Genomic DNA, 16,130 nt, shown 5'->3' with positions numbered 1-16,130 from the left:
GTGACAGCCAACTCTTTTTGGACAAATGTCCAACTTCCCACTCAAAGCCATGCTCTTCTTCTTGTGCTCTCAGCTAGGTTCTGCTGGCACATTACATTTTTTGAGATAACTGGCCTTCTTCTGTGTCTTGTAATAAAGAAAAGTATTATCCCACATCTCTTTAAAGTTCTGACTCTGGTTTAGAGTAACAGGAGAAACAACCATGGAAAAATTAATAATTTAAATTCTATTAATATCCTCTTCATTTAATCCTCTAAAAAGTACTTGTTCTCACCCTGAAATTCATGAAACACTTCACCTTTTTTGTCTACAATACACAGTGGCCATGGAAAAGCTGGAGATGAATGCCAGTCTGCTATTTGCCAGTCTGCTATTCCTGCTTTGAGGAGGATGTACTGCAATGCTCTAAGAACATTAAGCTGTAAATAGCTGTGAAATAGATGCCTGGGTCATGCACTGAAAAAGATTATGGTGTCCTCTTAACACCATAAATTTCCAGTCCCTTCTTTTTACAAAGTCTTTATATACTAAAAGGCCTATTCCTTGTGTGAGTCAAATGCTTCATTTCAACACATTCAAAGTATTACACTTTTTCCCCCAGTACATAGATGTCAACCCTACAGCACCTCAGATTCTTTCCAAGCACACTGATATAAGCTCCACAGTACCTCAGACTGGGTAAAGAACTGCCAGTCCATGAAGATCTTCAAAAGGTCCAAAATGTGTTCCCTGTCCTCTGCAAACAATTAAGTCATGAAGAAAATTCCTTTCTACTGAAATGCATCATTGATTCCATTCCCATGAGCTATCAGTGTTTCCTTTCCCAAGTATGACTGCTTACTCCATAAGTAAAATGACAGAACTTTAAGTGTGGTCATCAGACCCTTAAACTCCCTGTGTAACCTAAACAAACTACAGCCAGGGAAAGTTTGAAGCAGTTCTTGCTGCTTTTTGAAACAAATGGCACTGAACTCTGCAGTTGCAGCTCTGCAGGTTTTTGTGTCTGGCATGACTTTTGAGATTACTTTACTCCAAACTTTTTCACATCTGGACCTTGATAACTAAAGTTATCATTAATCTAACTGAAATTTGGGGTATAAAAAGATTCCCCTTAATCACTGTAGCTTTTATCTGAGAATATTTTCTAAATGTGGCTGTAGTGCTAATTGCTATCTCTTTTTTTTCTGTCTAGCTACTCCAGTGTCTCCTGCAGCTGTTTTGCTGCTGCTGCTATTTCTGCATTCATTGCAACCCCAATAGAAAGAGACAGGACACAACAGAAAATAGATGTTACTAAAAGTATTATTTGGATCTACTATATGTCCCTCTTTTTTTGTGGATGAACATGTTAGAGGGGATGAGATTTACATCTCTGAAACCTCAAGTACAAAAAGAGGCAATTTCAGATTGAGTTGAATTCCTTTATTATTTTAAAGATACTTACTGATCCAGCTGAAGAAATCCATGACAGAAAAATTCCCTTTCATTTATTTTCAATGAGAAGGTCAGTCAAAAATTCAAAAACTATCATTGTAGAAAATAACCTTGCAATTCCTCATTATGTCTAGTCTTCAGAAGGCAGTTAGGTCAGTGTATGCCTCACACAGATAAAGTCATAGAAAACAGAATCATAGAATATCCTGAGTTGGAAAGGACCCATCAGGACCATCAAGTCTGACTCCTTGCCCTGTGCAGGTCATCCCAAGAGTCACACCATGTGCTGAGAGCATTATCCAAATGCTTCTGGAACTCAGACAGGCTCGGTACTTTAACCACTTCCCAGCCTGTTGCAGTGCCCAACCACCCCATTCCACTTTTTCCTGATATGAAATCTAAACCTCCCCTAACTCATGCCATTTCTTTAAGTCCTGTCACTGGTCACCACCTTGAAGAGACTAGTATCTGCGCTCCACCTCATGAGAATGTTGAAGACTGCAGTCTTCCCTACGCCAGGCTGAACAAACCAAATTACCTCAGCCACTCCTCATAAGGCTTTCCTTCCACACCCTCTTTTGGATGCTCCCTAATAGCTTTACACCTCTGTTATATTGTGGCTCCCAAAACTGCCCCTAGGATTCAAGGTGAGGCTGCCCCAGTGCAGAGCAGAGCAGGACAATCCCCTCCCTTGCCTGGCTGGCCATGCTGTGCTTGATTCCCCCCAGGACACAGGTAGCCCTCCTGGATGCCAGGGCATTCCTGGCTTGTGCTTGTTTTTCCATTGATCTGGACCTGCAGGTCCCTTTCTGCAGGGCTGCTCTCTGGCCTCTCATTCCTCAGCCTATGCACACAACCAGGGTTGCCCCATCCCAGGTGCAGAATCCAGCACTTTCCCTTGTTGAACTCCTTATGGTGGGTGATTGGTCTCTCTAATTTGCCAAGTCCTTCTGAATAAATCCCACATCTTGTCCCAGTTCTTCCTTTTGTCACCAGCACCCATTGTAGGGCCACTCTTCACTTTCAGCCTCCCCAAGCTTTTATGTGATGAGCAGACAGATCTGCCCTGGGGAGAAGACCTCTCTCCATTTTTATGCTCTTCAGCAGGCTGTCTGCCATTATTAGCAATTAGGAAGACATTGTTTTTCAGAAGGATTTTCAAATCATTCCCTCATCAGCTTCCCCCAGGACATGTTATGCTAACAAGTTATCTTCAGAGCCTTCCCTACTGCGTTGGGGTTTTGGACAACAAATGCCCCTTAGCTTTTCTCACCCTTGCAGACGAGCTCCAAATCTTGAGTTTGGTTTTTTTTTCCTAGAAAAGTTGCCTCCTGAGGCCTTTGCCAAAGGTGAATTATGTCAGTTTGAAGCTTCTAGGACTTGCTGGTGTATAGCACATCTAGTTATTTACCTGCCTGAAGTTAGTAATTCACATAGAATTGTCTTCCTTGTTTCCTCTCCTTTGCCCATCCTCGGCATATCTTTTGCACAAAGCACTACCTGCATAGCCTGCCTTGCAGAGGCTTTACTACTATCAATAACATTGAAAGGCCCTGATCATTTCTTCTTTTTTCTTCAAATTCTTATCAGGGCATGTCTCAACAAATATTAGAGCAAATATCATGCTGTATATAACCTTTTATTTAGCAGTAGCTGCTAAGCTGGGAGTCCTGGGAATCTTATCCTCAGCCTGGAAATAAATGCTTAGAAACTGAAAAACTTAGCACACACATGCAAAAAAGAAAGAAAAAAGTCTACTTCTTATCAAGTTCTGAAGTATCTTAAAAACTGAATGCCTGAAATCAAGTACATGTAAAATGTGGTTACCTCAGCTCTTGTATGTATTTGTCCACAAAATTTCAAATATTTCCCTTTCTGAAAATATTTCCCTTTCATTTTATTTCTTTACAGCTTTTCAGCACCTTGAGAGGAGTCTGGTTTTGAAAGAACTATTATTATTGCACTTTTATTACATATCTAAAATAGATTTCGATTTGCAAGCAGTAAGATGTACAATATGGTTAGAGGGGTTTTTTTTAATATGTATTGATTAAAACATTTAGAGGTAGCAGAGAGGAATTTAGAGAAAACAAACACAAAGAATGTAGTACCAGCACACAGGCTACAGACATGCAACCTCCATCATAGATTCTCCTGCACAATTTTAGAAATTTTTCTTTCTGCACTGCTCTTAGTCACAGATGGTCTCTGTAATTCCAGAGAAAAAACAGTGTATTTTGGTTAATGAGCAAATAAATGTTAGTATGGAGTCCTGTATGACAAATGCTATTAATAGCACTGACACATCAAAGGGGCAGATTTTCTGGAGGAAAATATTACAGAGTATAAATTTTAACACTGCTGAAGGCAAGCTTGCCTTGCCTCACAATTTCTTAAGGATTTTAATAACCCACTGTTAGAGAGAGACGCCTTAATGCAAGAAAGCAGCACTGATTAGTGAAGGTAGGTATGTAAAATTTTTTGTGTCTGAACACATATAAATGTACAAGGAGTTATAATCAGAACTCGAGGTTTGCAGAAACCCATTTGCAGGATTTTCAGATAGAAGAGAATAAATACATTTAAAGGTTGAGTTTTCCTATTCTGCACCAGGAAAGTTGCTTTAAACCAAGGTGCAGTGCAGTGTAAAAATGTGAAAAGCCCCAGAAACATTCAGTGAATGGATGGTGAAGATGACTACCATTCCCCATCACCTCTGCAAGCACATTACCTGGTGAAACTCACAGTTTTTTCTCCTTCTTTTTACTAGGAAATGCATTTCACAAAATGTACAACTCCATATTTCTGTGTTACTATGAAATGCAGAATAACAATTTACACTATTTTTCTTCTAGACACGGACTAGAAATGTGATGATTTTAAAGAGAATAGAGATGCACAAAATCACAAGATGGCAGAATAACTGGTTGAATAAAAAGCCTTCAGCTACAGCTGTACCCTCAACTTATTTGTGGCAGAAGTAGCAATAGGTGACCACTCCCTGAAAATTAATATTAGGTAGAAGTTGGTTGGAAGGGACCTCAAGAGTTCTTCAGTCCAGGCTTCTGATCAAAGGAGGTTTAGCACTGAAATTAGACCAGGTTGCTTAGTTGGTGTCTAAAAACAATGTGCTGGCTTCCCTTTTCAGTTGTGGGAAGGATTCAGTTTGGGATGGCTTCTAAAAACTTGAACTAACACTGACATTGTGAGGCATGGGAATCAAATCCATGCAGACTCACACTGGGTACAGTTTAAATGCTACTTGGCTATCTGGTATGTGACTTTTTAAATGTAATTTGTGTACCTAATGCATACACAGACAGAAACCAATTACAACCGGACAAATACATATTTTTAGCTCATTTTATCTCAGAAGTTAAGTTTCATTACAATTAATATATTTGTTTCTTTAGTGCCTCTAGGTTTTCCTTCAATTAAATGCCTTTTTGATAAGTAATTTATAATCTCTGTTAGAAAGTATTCATCCTTCATACTGTGTTAAGAGTTCATCAGTCAGCTCAACAACATTAATTAAAAATCATAGTGTAAGAATTCAGATTTTTCTATGACTTTTAAGGAAGCATGATTTCAGAGTTTTTTTAAACTAAACAACCAACCTGTCACAAAGACTCAGTGCTCTGGGATAAAATAACCATAAGAGCAATTTCCAGGTTTAGTTCAGCATAGGAAAACCACAGGTTTTGTTCCAGGTTTTCTTGGTGAAGTGCAAGCCATACAATTAAAAATCTGTTGGCCCAGGGCATCTGTCTCACAAGCATTAGGACACAGCTAAATACAGCATGTATGCAAGGTTTTTTTGAAAATATTTCATACCTATGAAGAGCAAACATTCTACAGCTTTTGAAGTAATTGAAATTACTTTTGTTACATGTTCCAGGTGCAATGAACCTTGTTTTATCAGCCTTTGGCAAACACAGCATTGTTGGGGATAATTTGCTTAACAAAGCTGCTAAACCAAGACTTGAAACCAGATGTCCAAAGTCAGAGCTGTTTTCTGACTTCTTTTCACACTTTTCACTGTCATAGTAGGTTTTATAGTTTCACAGCCACACTAAACCTCACATGTACCCTTGGCATCTGACATAACAACTATTTCACTTGGCCTGATAATCAAGATGTACTCAAGTAACAATTTGGTCCATGCATTTGTCACTAGCACATGCTTTTTGTCCATCTGTATGGCCCGCTCCATCTAACTTCACCCAGAAAAATTTGCCTATCTTCCACTCCTTCCCCTGCTTTTGGATAGCAAAACTACTGCAGGTAATCTGACAGCAGATGATGAATGCAGGGAAGGGCAACTTGTCTCAAAAAAATCTGTAGCTAATAAATCCACTCATGTTTTTCCCTTTCTTTGACCAATCAGTTTAAAATTCATTAGCTTGACCCATACCTTTTCTGAGAGCAGTCTCAGCACAAATTAAGAGGGAGTCTCCTCAACAAATAAGAGGGAGTCTGCTCAATACTCAAAGTCACAGTCTCCATAGTGACCAAAACACAGGATTGTCTTACTATGCCATCAGCACAAGGGGTGTTCATAGGGCCCAAACAGCATCATATTGCCCTATTTGCCCGTCACTGTAAGTTTTAATTTAAGCCTCACAGAAAACTTCACCAGAAGAAGGCATTTAGCGTAAACTGCAAATATTCACAAAGTTCTCTGAAACCTTCAAGTCCAAACATTGCATTTCTTTCCAAGCCATGCAAGGGTTTCAGGCCTTAAGACAGCAGGTGGAATAAGTGGAGCAGAGTTCCCATAACTGCAATCATTGCTCAGCCTTCTCCAGTATCTCTTCCACCAGATCATATTTAATTGAGACAAAGATCTTCCTCTCATGTGGAATTTCTGAAAGGTAATGCAGTTCATTTTCCTGAGAGACATGTCACTTATTAGCAGAAAGCTTCAGTGAAATAATGGTTTTCAAGTTCCCGTGAGGATACAATTCCCATTTTGTGCCTTTTAACTGCCAGTTAAAGCAGATACAGTGCTCCTGAAAAAAAAGCTCAGTTGGGTAGATCATCTGGGTGAGCTGTTCATTCTAACCCACATCAAGAGGAGACATATTCATCCCAAGGACTCACAAAGGTCACAGATCTCATGCTGACTCTCCATTTCATTCTTCTAACCAGTAACACTACTGCTGCAAAAGGGTAACAAACCAGTCTGTGGTTCATGTCTCCTGCTTCTCTTCATCTGGGAAAGAGGGGGGATAGCTGCAGGGATTCCTGCTTTCTGGGTCTACATGAACATGATCAAGTCATGAACTGCAAGGAGAAATCAGCTCAGCATTGACTCCTCTTGGCTTCTGTTGAACTTGTTCCTGGGATACATAACAACCCAAGGGAAGAAAAGGGAAGAAGGGGAAAAAAGGGAAGAAAATTGACTTGGCATGAAAGAATCTCTGTATTGGCATAAGAATCTCTGTTTCAGGGCCTTGGAAAGGCTGGGGAGAGAATGGCTCTCATTACAGCCTGCTTGTCTTTACTCAGATGCGGCTACCTCTCACTTCCCATGAAAAACACCCTGACAGCAGTATCTGAAAGGCTTTATAACAAGCTTTTTACAAAGCACAGCTAGCCCTGTATCCCTTGCTTCCAGTCAAAGATCCTAACTAATTCTTGCGCCTGATTTCCTTTCCCACTGAGAGTGTTGTGAATCTGACATGCTGCCATACGTTTGAAAAATCATTGTGGAGTTCATCTCCCGACCTGCTTCTCTCTCTCCTCCCCCAGACACTTTTTGAACTGATCTGTTGTCAAGTGTCTTGTCTTATATTTGTCTTGCCTTATCTTAGGGCAAGTAACGTCTCTCTCCATGCTTCTAAATGTGTGTGATTTGATCCCACTCCATAAATGTTTTAGAATAACAATAGTACCAAAGGATACTTGCACATCTCAGCTGTCAGGGAATCAAAGAACATTTTCCACTCTAAATATTAACTGTTAGAGTCTTCTATTTGTATCATAATTGAAAACCATTATCGTAATTGGTCAGCAAAGCCACCAAAGGCACAGGCCTAAAATGGAAATGAATGAAGCAGCTATGGAAATGACATCTTAATAAGAATAATGAAATTCAAACCCCTACTGCAAGTACAGTGTATAATCCATTACATGGAGATTAGATGAGATATAAATACCTGAAGGATATAAGATGATTGATCTGGTATGTCATCTGGTTTTGCAACCATAAAATGTCAAACCACAGGTATCTGAACACTGCAAATCACCTAACTACAGCTTTTCCTGGCTTTTTCATGGAGAGTGAGAAAGGAATTTAACAACTTGCACTGTCAGGCAAGGCCTGGGTGCTGCGGGGTGCAGCATTTTGGCTGGGTTTTGGTCTCCTCCTTAATAAGCCAGAAAGTCCTGTCAGGGCCTGAGTAATTTTTTTATTAATTCCCTGGATCTGAAGCTCAGTGGATGAAGGTTCAATTCTCAGTCTACCCCTAGCGTTAACCTCTTTATAATTCAGTTGCTTGCTGATGAGATGTAGCAATAAAGCTAGTCTTTATCATTTAAAGGTGGAGGAAACATTTGGTAATCTTCATGACATGCCAAAATACTGTATCAGTTCTGGGTACTGTCATATTCAGACTGCTACAAAACCTCAAAGGCATAGAAAAAGGAAGCAATCAAAACTGCATTGAAGAAGGGGAAGGGTTGACTCCTGAAAGAGGTTGCTACTCCCAAGATACTCAGCTGAAAAAGCCAGGGTTTTAGTAGACTTTTAATCTACTAGTAGACTTTTAGTAGACTTTTAGAATTTATAGAATTTCCCTGTTTCTCATTGGTTTTTAAGTGAAAACAATAAGGGTTGATGAGTCTTCTAAATCCCAACCTATTGAGCTAGGGAGAAATCTTCACCCACACGTCAGTTATTCCAGTGGAAATTACCTATCCTGATGTTTGTATCATTCCTATTTTTGTCGTGGTGGTCCAGAACCTCATAAACATGTATCAACCATGGAGGCAGCTCAACACAAAGATAGGACAGGCATCTGAGAATTCTAAGGGTGGAAAAAATCAGAGATTGTATATCTTCCTCTGCAAAGTTCATTCATTAGAAAACAAGCAACAGAGCAGGAACCCCAGTGTTTAGACACTAGTCAGGTATTCCTGATTTCACCCATATCATCAAGAAGCTCCAAAAGCGTGTGGCCATAAGGGCATTCTGCAGCAAAGCAAGTTTCAATTACAGGTACTTAATGCTCATAATTGAAAGACACACCACAATCAGTGTAGCAAAGCTAAAGGGACAAGAAGGATGATGCTCCTGCTATGCATTTTCTTCAGACAGCTTTTAGCCAGAACCACTCATGCTGGTGGTTTCTGTAACACACACACCAACACTGCACTTAAAGTGCAGGCAGTCATTGAGCATAGCTGGGAAAAAAAGTCTCAACCTTAGCACAGACTCAAATACACACATGTTTCTTTACAGAGGGCACATTTTCAGTTTAACCATGCTATATTCTATCTCACCAGACTTTGGTAAATTTCTGTCTTGTCTGGGTTTTGTAACACACCAGTCAAAGGCTCCTGATTAGCAGGATCTATTTAATGAGCACAGCAAAAAACTGGAGGACAGCTAGGATAATTCACTGAACTTGGATAGCCACGTACAAGCAATATCCTTCAGGTACATACAGACTGGGAGTACTTAGCAAAAAGTAATGTCATAATCTGCAATAATCATTAATGGTAAAGCCTGAAATCCACAGTCTTACCTCCTTATTCAGTAGTAACTAAACCCTTTGATCCCCAAGGCTGTCTCCTCTACTCATAACAACCTCACTAGCAGATTTATGGCCATCAATTAATTACAGGAATGAATTAATTATTTGGAAGGTAAACTTGCACCAAGTTACACAGGTTGCTTTAAAGACACTTACAGAAAGATGACTATTTTCTTGAAGAGTTTCTAACTTTACTCCAAGCCCTGGCTGTTGTGCAATATCCTTCCACAATGACTGGAGAAGTGCTTAACATTATAGGAAGGAACAGTCTACCGAAGTGTGGTCTGCTTTTATGCTGTTCATTTCAGGCTGTCCCTACTTAAGCCATGTGCCCTTTATACAGATTTCATTAATGTCAGAGCCATTACATTTGTTCAGCAGCTAATGGGAAATATTAAGTGTACTGGAATAAATAAGGCTAAGTAGAAGAAGCCTTAATATTTGACTTTCAGCAAGCTCTCTTGTCAAGCTGTCACTTTTTGCATGTTATTGTCTATACATATTCTAGAGAACAAGCTGCAGGAAGGCTGGAATAGGAAGATACCAGGACACCACTCCAGGGTGGCTACAGGTAACTCCTAGCTAGCTGTGTCAGCCATTGCAAGTGGTCATTTTTAATCTCTCAGTGTGCTAAGTGTAACTGTTAAATAGCTTGAAGGCAACTAGCCTGAAAATTGTCACAGCTTGGAAGCCCTTTTTATGTTCAAGAGATTAAGGAAAGATTGGAAAATTTGGGTTTCTATCCTTGGCTCTATCAACAGGTTATGCTGTGCGATCCCTTAATGGATTTGTTTTCACCACAATTACCCACATCCCCACATCCTTTCTTCTGCCTTCTCCAGTTAAATCATTGCTACAAAAGTCAGATGCTACACCCTCTGCATACTTGAAAGCTTCCTGGTGTAGTGGGGATCCTTTCTGGATAGACAGTCAAGTATCAGAAGGCATGAAATAAGAATATTCCTGATTCCCTGAGGTTTTTAGGCATAATCTGATTGAGCACCATGCACCAGGTGCAGTCTCAGTAGAGCTACTTGCCAGTTCCATTCCTGGCTGCTCCAAAATTTGCTTTGCTGCTATATTGCCTTCCTATCTAATTGGGATAATCTCATGGAAGTGAGGCATTGGGAGGAATGAAAACTTCAGAAAATATAATTCTCTTCAGGAGAAAAAGATTCCCTTGTGAATTCAACTTTTTCTGCTTGGTTTAAATGTCACAGCATTTTATTCTTATCCCACTCACCCTGGCTCCCAGCTTTCAAGTTCTGCAAACTGTTTGAATGAGCAGCACATGCTGACACACAACAATGTTGGGTCAGTTTTTATATCTTTGAGTCATTCACATGAATGTTTTTCTACCATTGCTCTGTATGATACTTCTAAGGTATCAGATTAAAACAGTGGGCTGGCCCCTTAACACACCCCAACTACCTGACAGAAAAGACCACAGAAGCTGATATGTCCCCTTAGAATTTCAGTCTTTTGCCTCTGAGTTTAAAAGATAATAATTAAAACCCAACTGTTTTGTTTTGTTGGGGTTTTTTTTTTGTCATCCAACATTCTTAGCGCAGATAATCAGACCAGTGATGTAGCTTGGAGTACTTACAGACTTATCCCTGTGTTTCTACAATTAAGCAAATATAGTTCATAACCAGACACTGTCTGGGCCATTGAGGTCCATTTTGCCTGCAGACTGTTGTCTGCATCAATTCAATGTTACCATGAGCCTGGTACCAGCCTCTCAGTCCCCTGAGACAACCATTTCTGCAAAACTTTACGTGGTGGACTGTGCCACTTTTCAATAACAGGCCAATGACAGAGGGAATTAATACTGCTTTTAAATATTTTGACAACATATTAATAGATGTTGTGTAAGATCTTTCTCCAAGCAGCCCCAACCACAAAATTTTTCTTCTGTGTCAGCTGTTTAGTACTAGTGTTACCCACCCTATTTTTCATTTTCTTCAGGTCAGTCATAACAGACTTCTCAATTCCTACTCCAGTTTTATTTAATCTCATCTGAATGTGGGAAGAACGTCAGAAACTTATACAGACCCATATACAAAAATTCTCACTGCTGGCTTTCATAATGGGACTAATACTTTCTTTCTTCTTGTGGAAATGCATTGATCAATATCCCTCAGCTGAACCTGGTGTTTAAGCATGACATTACTTCAATATGTTTCCTTTGTTTCTGGGCAAGAATTTATCTAAAGGATATTCCTGTTAAAAATGTTATTCCAATATATTCCTACAGATGTTGTTTCATCAGTAAACTCTTTCCACTTTTCTCATAATAATTTGTCTAATTTGCTAATTATCTACATCCAACATATTGATTCTTCATCAACTCAAATTCTGTTGCCATCGTAAGACAAAAAAAAAAACAAAACCCCACCAAAACCATAATGTAGAGTAGAACAGCATGAGACATTTGATCCCATGTCCCACTTCCCACATGTATTTAATTATGTTCTCAGATAATATCTTTACTTATAGTCTATATCTATTCCTTATATAGCATTCTCCCACTTTTTAATTGTTTGGAGTTTTTTCTGGTGTTTGACATGAAACACAGACTACAAGTCTCCAGTACCTATAACTACAGTCTTCCAACAGAAACATTTCATGCTCTTGAGTTCTGGTTTTAACTCAGAAGAGTATTTTCAACTTTCATTTCTTCATCCTTACTAATCTTTTTCTGCACCCTTAAGATCAACAACTCCATCACTCTTATTACTGAAAACCTGCAGCAAAGTATTCTGTCTATTTTGAGGATTATCTAAATTACTATCTCAGTCTCATCCTCACTGAAGAATCATTCAAGTTTTCTTTTTCTCATTTTCTATTAATGTTTTAAGAACCTGTTACTGCCCTGTGCAAGACCTAACTCATCTTGACTTCTCTCATTTCCTTCTTTTCCTACACTTATCAGACTGTTTTGCAGATTTGTGCTTTATTCCATGTATTTTTAGACGTTTCACTGGTTTGCCTAAACACACTCCAAATGCACATCTATCTATTTTCTCTTTATTTCTCCTCATCCTAAACTGTTCTCTGTTCCCTGACAAATAATATCCATAATTCAGCACTAAAATACAGAATAGTTGCATTGATGATCATTTTAGGTGACAATCAGGTCTAAGCCCTCTTTTCAACGCCTGAAAATCAGAACCACTATTGCTTACACTACAAAGGCAGATTCTCTAGTCATCTACCAAGATCCCTATTTTGTGTAGAGGAAGAGGTTGCCTAAGACTAGCAGACTGTTTTTTGTATTTCTGCAATGACTGTAGCTCAGTGTTTCCTGTGCAGATCTCAAAGATCTCCTCAATGCAGGTCTTACCATTCAGGCAGACTTTCCATCTTCCATCTTCTTTGCACATTCAGCTATTATTTTATACTTGTGTTCCCCATTTTCTAAAGGCACTCCTGGGATGTAGCAATGTAGTCAAGTTTGTACATCTATAAACTAGACTCAGTCTGAGTTCTGGGCTTTTTGTACATTTTAAAATGTTTCTAAACCTTTTTTCCCCCTTAAGTTGCTTAAGCAGTAAGAAAACTCAAGACTAGGATCTGTCATCCTTTTAATTATCTACATGAAGAATTTTGTGGATGAGTTACACAAGGTAATGTCTTAGGACTGTTGGAGGGCTAATTCCATTTTTTGCACTCAGGCTGGTCAGTACAACCTTTACAGATACAACCTTTACTTCTCACAAATTTCGCTTTCAAAGTGGGTATTAATAGGCATTTTAACCTGAAAGAGATAGTCTAGATAATGAAGATATGTAGTTAATTATGATGAAATCCAGCCACTGTGCTTAGGGTAATGCAGTGGGATTTGGTGGTTACTCTGCCTTAAGGAACATTTTATTTTCCATTTAATTTTTAATATTACTTTCAAATCCCCTTCAAAGTTGTTTCTAATAATCTGAAAACTTTTAACTGCAACTGCTTGCTTCACCTCTTGGCATTGGACTACAGATACACATTTCCAAGTGCTAACCCTCTGAACAGGGTTAGAAACTTACACCAGGCTGAGTGCCTTCATTCATCATTGTAAACTTGTGAATGACAAGCAGTATATCCTTGGTGGTGGCAGCTGAGAACAATAATTTCTATTAAGTATAAAACCAATATTCATAATATAACCCCAGGTTTCTGCCAGCCTTTGGAACCATCAAATGCAATTCAGATTTAGTCTTGTTGAGAAATACATTTAGGGCAAGTAGCTCTATTTTGTATTTTGGTGAAGTCTTTGGTCTCACTATAGCTCTCTGAAACACACAGTTCTATAGATTCACAAGCATAAACACAGTTCTACAGATTCACAAGCATTTCCAAAGCTCAGTCAGAGACTGTAGGTAATTTGTGCATATTTTTCTTTTTATGTATGCACCATCTCAGCAACAGGCTCTGTCACACCCCACAAAAAAAAAAAGCAATTTGTCAGGGAGAGGTAATTTCTGACTCCAAAATCATCCACAAAAGTCTTTGATCATGGGGGTCAGCCAGGAACCATCCTGCTTCAAGAAGCTGTCTTTATAAGGTATGTGGAGTGGGAGGGCTCCTGGTGTGGGCATAAGCTTGATGAATCAGGGAGAACCCTGCCTTTCTGCAGTCAGACAGCATCCTGAGTGCACCAAGAGTAAAGGGCCTTACACCTGCTCTGCAGTTCGTTAAACGACTTCTCTTCTGTTAGTTTTTTTTGGCAGGTACAACACTGGCACTGTCCTGACTCCTGCTCCCAGCTAAAGTCTCTGATTCTCGATGTGCAGCTGTGTATATGCCTGACTGTGAAGTTATTAATCAAAGAACCATAGACACACTGAGTGGTTAGGGCTGGAAGGAACCTTGAAGATCATTTAGTTCCAACCCCTGCAATCTGCAGGTTGTTTCTTTGGAAGCAGGTGTGCTAAGTGACAGAAGAGTGAATAAAGCAGCTCCTGTGAGCTCCATACCAGGTAGAATATGCCTGGGCATCAGTATGGCCTGGAGCCTGGAACGGTGCCTGAATCTAATCCTGGAAGACAGCATCCAGGCAGGTTCAATGGCTAAATCCCTTGCTACTGTGATCACTTGATAGGGCAAAATGACCACACTTTAAAACCTTGTATTAGCTTGTAAGATTACAAAAACACTGCCCTTTTGTCCTGTGGGAACTTTTTTTCACCGTATAAATAAAGAAAATTCATTCTCCCCTTCATTATAAGCCATGGAGCTGAGCTACAACATTTAAAAACAAAATAAAGTATTCAAAAGGGGAAAAAAAACCCCAGTTCTTCCAGTTTTTTCTGCTCTAATACTGAACTGCAGCTTCAGAGGAACAAATAATCAAGTAAGGTATATAGCAACTCCTTGGTTTGTAAGCACATATGCAAGGAGAAAAGTATTTGGAAAACCAAGAATAAACCAAAGTGTTGTATTTTGCAGGGAAATCTTCTGAGACTCCCAAATCCTCTTGTGCTTATGTTTTGAGGGGTGCATGTACAAGGCTTCTATCTGCCACCCATGTGTCAAAATGCAATAGGAAATAAAATGCAAAAACCTCATGGGTAATTGATATAGAATACGTAGGCGATCTGAAGGGAAAATCAGAACCAGAGATGTGCCAGGGGGAAAAAAAAAAAAATAAATAAAAAAAAAAAAAGAAAGAAATAAAAAGGATGATATTTAAAATGCCAGCCTCCTGTGAGCCCGTCTGCTTCCTATCCCTTATTTTGCAGCTCTGGTTTCCCACGGTGGACTGCTGCTGCCATCTACTGCCAGCAGCACTGCCAGAGGCTGAGCTCCTCTCCTGCAGCCTGGTCACCAGAATCGGGGCCAGGGAGGATGGCAGGGCATGAAAGATTTTGAGTCAATAAAGGAAAAACAGTTTCCAAGGAGAAAAAGCATCACAGCCAAGATTAAAAATTCAAGCACAGATTTTTCCATTAATGTTATAATGCAAAAAATGCCCGTTTTCTGAGAGGGGAAACCTAAATGGAAAACCTTTTCCTTTTAAAAGGGAAGGGAAAGCTGCATCTGGATCCACACTTCTGTCATGTAGTGACCTACACCTGTAGTCAAGGTCCTAAATGTTATTAGTTTAAGTGACATGGCTGACAGTCTATGTTCAGCTTCATTAGATGATGAAATGACCTGCACAGCAGGAAAGCTAAGGAAGGAAAACAGCCTGGGGGTAAGTCCAAGTCTCCTAATTCAGTCACCTCTGTTACTCCCATTCTAGGAACAGAGGGGAGGGCTTCAGATGCTGGTAATGGAAATCTTATATCTATCTGACCTTAGCTTAAAATTCACATCAACAAAGACACAGAGAACAGAAAAACCCCCAGTTATTGCAGATATTTCTAAGTGAAATCTGGAAGGAAAGCATACTCCACTGCGTACTGAAAGACAGACTATGGAAAGAACAGAAAAAAATTGGCAGGGGACCAACAGCATGTCTGTTACTATCCAGCAAGAGATATGCTGGAATTCATAACCTCTGAATTTCACATAGTCCATTGCAGGTGGCAGCAAAGATCAGACCCAGCCCTCCCTGATCTCAGATCATATTTCTTCTCTGTTGGTATCACATAGCAGCCTTCATTAGCAATACCAATCTACACAGTGGTTGCAGAGATCTGAGAAGTGAAATAAATTAGCCTTTCCCCTTCTCTGTGCAGCTCTTGTGAGACTGTTCTCAGTGTTTAAGTCAATTGACTTTAGTAGTCTCTAACTTGAATTTATTACATTACCTGAAATGCACAGTGGAATAATTTTAAGTTGATTTAGCTAAGCACAGTGATAAAGTCATGTTTTTAATCCTTATACCGTTTGTCTTTGATAGCTACACTACACCGTGTGGGCCCTTTCTATATGGATTAAAATACAAGCCAGTCTATATGGCTAACATGCATTTCTGCTACTATGACTTTGTAAGAATGCAAT

Source organism: Haemorhous mexicanus, chromosome 6 (genome assembly GCF_027477595.1).
Source record: "Haemorhous mexicanus isolate bHaeMex1 chromosome 6, bHaeMex1.pri, whole genome shotgun sequence".
In the NCBI taxonomy this organism is placed as follows: Eukaryota; Metazoa; Chordata; class Aves; order Passeriformes; family Fringillidae; genus Haemorhous; species Haemorhous mexicanus.
Note: the sequence above shows the minus strand (reverse complement) of the source record.